A 6000-nucleotide genomic window follows, 5' to 3' on the forward strand; every position below is an offset into this window, starting at 1 on the left:
TACCTTTTCATGTCTTAACTGGATTGTTTTATTTCTTGAGCTCCTTATATAACCCAGGTATTAATATTTTATCAAAGTCACAGTTTGCAAATATTTTCTTTCATTCTGTTAGTTACCTCTTCTTTTTGTTGAGTGTTTCCTTTACCATGCAGAAGCTTCTCAACTTGATATATATGTGCTGCCAAAGTGAGCACTCTCAGCTTGATGTTATGCCATTGATTTATTTTTGCTTTTATTGCCTGTGCTATAGGGGTCTTATCTAAGAAGTCTGCCTATTCCAATATTTTGAAGTTTCCCCAATGTTTTCCTCTAGTGATTATGGTGCAGATCATAGATTTAGATCCTTGATTCACTGTGAATTGACTTTTGTGTAGGGTGTAAGGTAGGGGTTTTGTTTCATACTTCTATATCCCCCACACCATTTTTTGAAGAGCTATTTCTCCAGGGAGTGATTTTAGCTCATTTGTCAAATTAGTTGGTTGTAGCTGTGTGGATTAATTGCTGGGGTTTATATCCATTGGCCTACATGTCTATTTTTGTGCCAGAACCAGACTGTTTTGATTAAAACTGCCCTGTAATATGTCTTGAAATCTGGTATTGTGATGACTCTGATTTTTTTGTTGTTTAAGAGTGCTTTAGTTATTTGGGATCTCTTGTGTTTCCATAATCAATTTTAAGATTTTTTTCCTGGATCTGGGGAGAACATCCTTGGTATTTAGATTAGGATCCCAGTGAATCAGTAAATTGTTTTGTGTAGTATGAACATTTTGATATTAATTCTTCCAATTCAGAAACATTGAAGATTTATCCATTTTTTTGTGTTTTCTATTTATTTCATTAATGTTTTATAATTTTTATTGTAGAGAATTATTACTTCCTTGATTAAGCTTATTCCAGCTATTTAAATTTTTTGTAGCTATTGTGAATTGAACTGTTCTTACAAGTTATTTCTCAGCCAGGGCATTTTTTTGTGTACACAAAGGCTGTTGGTTTTTGTGTGTTGATTTTATAACCTGCAGCCATGCCAAACTATCTTATTAGTTCTAAAAGTATCTTAATGGAGTCTTTTGTTTTTCCCATATATTGGATGATGTCATCTGAAAACACAGATTTGACTTCCTCCTTTCCAATTTGTATTCCTCTGATTTCTTTTTCTGGCATAATGGCTCTGGTTCAAACTTCCAGAACTTTGAATAGAAATGATGAGAGTGAGCATCCTCGTCTGGTTCCAGATATTAGTGTAAATGCTTCCAGCTTTTCCCTATTCAATATGATGCTGATTGTGCGTTGTCATATATTGCCTTGATTGTGTTGAGATACATTCTTTCTATACTCAATTTGCTTAAAGTTTTATCATGAAATGATGTTATATTTTATCAAATGCTTTCTCTGCATTGGTTGAGATAATAACATGGCTTTTATTCTTCAATTTGTTATTGTGATCTATCACATTTATTGATTTGCCTATATTGAACCATTCCTTCATCTAGAGGATGAATCCAACTTGGTCCAGGTGCATGATCTTTTAGATGTGTTGTTGGATTTGATTAGCTAGTATCTTGTTGATGATTTTTCCATCAGTATTCATCAGAGATATTGTTCTTTAATTCTCTTTGTTGTGTCTTCATCAGGTTCTGAAATTAGGGTGATGCTGGCCTCATAGAAAGAGTTGGAAGGAGTTCCTCCCTTTAAATTATTTTGAATAGTTTCAGAATTATTGTCATTAGTTTTTTAAATTTTTTGTAGAATCCAGCAGTGAAGACATCCATCACTGCTTTTCTTTGTTGGTTGCATCTTGTTTCTGATTCAATCTCTTGGTTATTAGTCTATTTAGTATTCTATGTCTTTGTGTCTCAATTCTGGTAATTTTTATGTGTCCAGAAATCTGTTTCTTCTTGATTTTCCCATTTGTTGACAAATAGCTAATTGTAATAATCCCTGATGATTCTTTTCATTTTAGTGGTATCAGTGGTAACATCTCCCTTTTCATCTTTTATTTTATTAATTTGGATGTTCGCCCCTTTTGGTTGTTAGTTGGGTCAGTTGCTTATCAATATTGTTTATTTTTTCAAAAAAACTCTTCTTTTTACTGATCTTTTGTATCATTTTTAATTTCATTTTTATTATTTGTGCTCTAAGTTTTATTATTTCTTTCCTCCTACTAACTTGGGCTTTTGTGTTCTTTTTCTTCTAGGTAATTGATATGCAATGTTAAGATCATTTATTTGATGCCTTACCAATTTCTTGATTTAGGCACTAATTGAAATAAACTCTTTTCTTAACACTGTTTTTGCTGTATCCCATAGTTTTGGTATGTTGTATACTTATCTTCATTTGTTTCCAGGAATTGTTTGATTTCCCTTTTGTTTTTTTCTATGGCACACTGTTCTTTCAGGAGCAAATTATTCAGTCTCCATGTGTTTGTATATTTTCTATAGTTTCTTAGGTTGTTGATTTCCAGCTTTATTCCTTTGTGTTCAGAAAAGATACAATATTTGGCCGGCGCCGCGGCTCACTAGGCTAATCCTCCGCCTAGCGGCGCCAGCACACCGGGTTCTAGTCCCGGTCGGGGCGCCGGATTCTGTCCCGGTTGCCCCTCTTCCAGGCCAGCTCTCTGCTGTGGCCAGGGAGTGCAGTGGAGGATGGCCCAGGTGCTTGGGCCCTGCACCCCATGGGAGACCAGGAAAAGCACCTGGCTCCTGGCTCCTGCCATCGGATCGGCGCGGTGCGCTGGCCGCAGCGCGCCGGCCGCGGCGGCCATTGGAGGGTGAACCAACGGCAAGGGAAGACCTTTCTCTCTGTCTCTCTCTCTCACTGTCCACTCTGTCTGTCAAAAAATAAATAAATAAATAAATAAATAAATAAAAGAGATTTATTTAAAAAAAAAAAAAAGAAAAGATACAATATGATCTTTTCTAGAGAATGTTCCATGCTCTGAGGTAAAGAATGTGAATTCTGCAGCTGGGGAATGAAATGTTTTGCAGACATCACTTAGATCCATTTAGATGATAGTGTAGATTAGCATTGTTACTTAATTGTTGTATTTGCCTAGTGGATCTATCCATTAATGAAAGTGGAGTGTTGAAGTCTTCCCTTATTATTGTATTGGAGCAAATGTCTCCCTTCAAGATCCCTTAATATTTGCTTTAAATAACTTAGTTCTCTAGCACTGGGTGCATATATATTTATTATAGTCACATACTCCTGTTGAGTTGATCCCTTAATCATTACATAATGACCTTCTTTGTCGCTTTTAACAGTCTTTGTGTTTAAGCATATTTTGTCTGATATTAAAGTCTATTGTTAAAGTCTATTGGTTTTTGCTCATGTTTATTTACATTTGCATGGAATATTTTTTTCTATCCTTTCACTTTCAGTCTGTTTGTATCTTTGTTGGTGAGATGTGTTTCTTGCAGGAAGCTTGCAGATGGGTCTTGCCTTTTAATCCATTCACCCAGTTGCATATTTTAATTTGGAAGTTTAGTTCATTTATATTTTGGGTTATTGTTAATAATTGATGACATTTTCTTGCTAATTTCATTTAAACTTTTCTATTTTTTTGTTTTGGATCTCCTTTGTACTATTACTAGGAGGTTTTCTGCCTTCACATTCAATCAATCATAATACTGTTTATCTTTTTCTGGTTCTATGTGTAGTACATCCTTAAGTTTCATTTGTAAGGCTGGCTAAATGGTGATTAATTCTTTCAATTCTTGTTTTTTGGGATTTTTTACATTTCACCTTCATTTATAAATGACAGCCTTGCTGTGCACACATTCTGGTCTTACAGTTTTTTCTTTAATGGCTTGGACTATATCTCTCCAATTCTTTCTAACCTATCGAATTTCTGATAAGAAATGTTTTGCCAGTCAAATTTATTGCATTTCTCCCTTGCACATTTAGGATCTTTGTGTTTTAGTTTTGAGAGTTGAACATAATGCATTATGGTGAAGATTTTTTTGATCACATCTATTTCTATTTCTATGTGCTTCTTGTACTTGGATGTCTATATCTTTGTCTAAATTGGGGGAAATTTTCTGCTATTATTTTACTGAATAAGCTTTATAAGTCATTCTGTTTTTCAACTGCTTCAGGAATGCCTAAAACATATATATTTGATTGTTTGGTGGTATCCTATAGATCCTGAACCCTGTTTTCAGTTCTACTAATTTTTTTCTTTCCTTTTTGTTGAACTGATATATTTCAAAAGCTTGTCTTCTAGCCTGGGTATTATTTCTTCTAGCTTACAAATTCTGTTGTGTAGGATTTCCGATACATATTTTTCATTAATATTTCTATTTCCCAACAGAGTTTCTCATCCATGTTAGTCACAGGTTTCTTTAACTAATGTATTTGCTTTTCTGTGTTTTTCAATAACTTTAGAATTATTCTCTTGAATTACTTTTCAGGCATTTCATCAATATTTTCATCTTCAGTCCAATATTGAAGTATTAGTCTATTCATTTTTGGAGGTTGTTTTATCTTTCTTGTTCATGTTTCTTGTATTTATGTGGTTATTTTTATTCATCTGGAGAAACACTTGTTGGTATATCCTCTGAAGTCTTTATTCCTGAAAATGTGCTTCTAGACATAGCAGAATGCCTGCACTTTCAGTGGAAGTCCAGAGCTGTGTGTCTTGTGGTGCCAGAAAGCTCAGTCCTGCATTTGGGGTGGAACAGCTAGGCTAATGCTTAAGTTACTCATGGTAGTTCTCTGTTGTCAGTAGGTAAGAGGGGATGATCACTGTGGCTGGCTTAAGCCCTCCTCTGTGCCAAAGTGAACCCCCTGTTCACTCATGCACTTGAAACTCACAAAGAATCTATATATTCTGTAGTATAAGCATGAGACCTTCCATGATAGCTGTTCTCAGCACTCAGGAAATTCTGAACTTAGTAGTTCCCTATAGACTCAGCCATATCCTATGCCATTATCGGTTTCCTGGCCAATCCTACAGTCACAGGATTCCCACAGTCACAGAGTTCAGGGTTATCATAGTCACAGGTTACAGGGGACCCACTCTCTGCCTATGAGCCTCCCCATCCAAAGAGAGAGCCTCCCTGTCCTTGGAGCTAGCCACCTGCCTGACAGAGTTAGGACAGTGCTCCACCCCAGCAAACTGAGTCCAGCTCTTTTGTGGGAGGAAGGGAAGAAGCAACATGCCAAGTAGGCACCCTGTGAACTCTCCAGGCCACACTCCACTTGCCTTGTTCTGGGAAGATAATGCTTCTTTTTTTGGGTGCCTTGGTGAGGAGAGAATAGGGAAGCAATGTGCCTCATTTACATGGTTAAGTGGGCATTCTGTCCCCTACCAGCTCATCTGCCCAGGCTCAAAGTGAGTGGGGATCACAGATTTCTCGGTCTGACAATATCCATCAGAAGTGCATGGGGCACTGCAAAGTCTCTTGCCTTATTCTGGGAATATGGAACTTCCTGTTCATCACAGGGCATCCTGGTAGTGGGGAGGGTGGGTGCACAATGTGCCCTCTGTCCACAGAGGTAAGCATGCACCTTGCTCACCACCAACTTGTCTGCCTGGACTCAAAGTCAGTAAGAATCACGGAGTTCTCTCCCAGACACAATAATGGAGCACAGGTTCTGTAGAATCCTCTTACTTCGCTTTGGGAAGATGGATTCCCCACAAGCTGCCAGATGCAGGAGTCAGTGGTGGTGTCTTATGAGCTGCTGTGTGTGCAATTTTTGCTGCTCCATGGAGTCTCTCTTCTTTTTTAGACTTCTGACAGCTTCCCTCCAAGTATCTCCCAGGAATGCACCTCCTTCTCTATTTTTCTAGTATCTTCCTGTTATCAAAAAATCAGTGCATCTTTTATCTATTCAACCATCTTGAAGTCCCCAAACAACAAATACATTTTTAAAGCAGCCTGATGTTGATCTTACAATTAACTTTCACATTAGTCAGTTTAGTACAGTCTATAGCTAAAACTTGCTTCTCAGTTGTCTCTGAATACTTGCAGAACCCTCAGGTAGAGAAAATATCTATAG

This window comes from Oryctolagus cuniculus, chromosome 4 (genome assembly GCF_051225735.1).
Source record: "Oryctolagus cuniculus isolate XC-2025 breed Fujian yellow rabbit chromosome 4, ASM5122573v1, whole genome shotgun sequence".
Classification (NCBI taxonomy): domain Eukaryota; kingdom Metazoa; phylum Chordata; class Mammalia; order Lagomorpha; family Leporidae; genus Oryctolagus; species Oryctolagus cuniculus.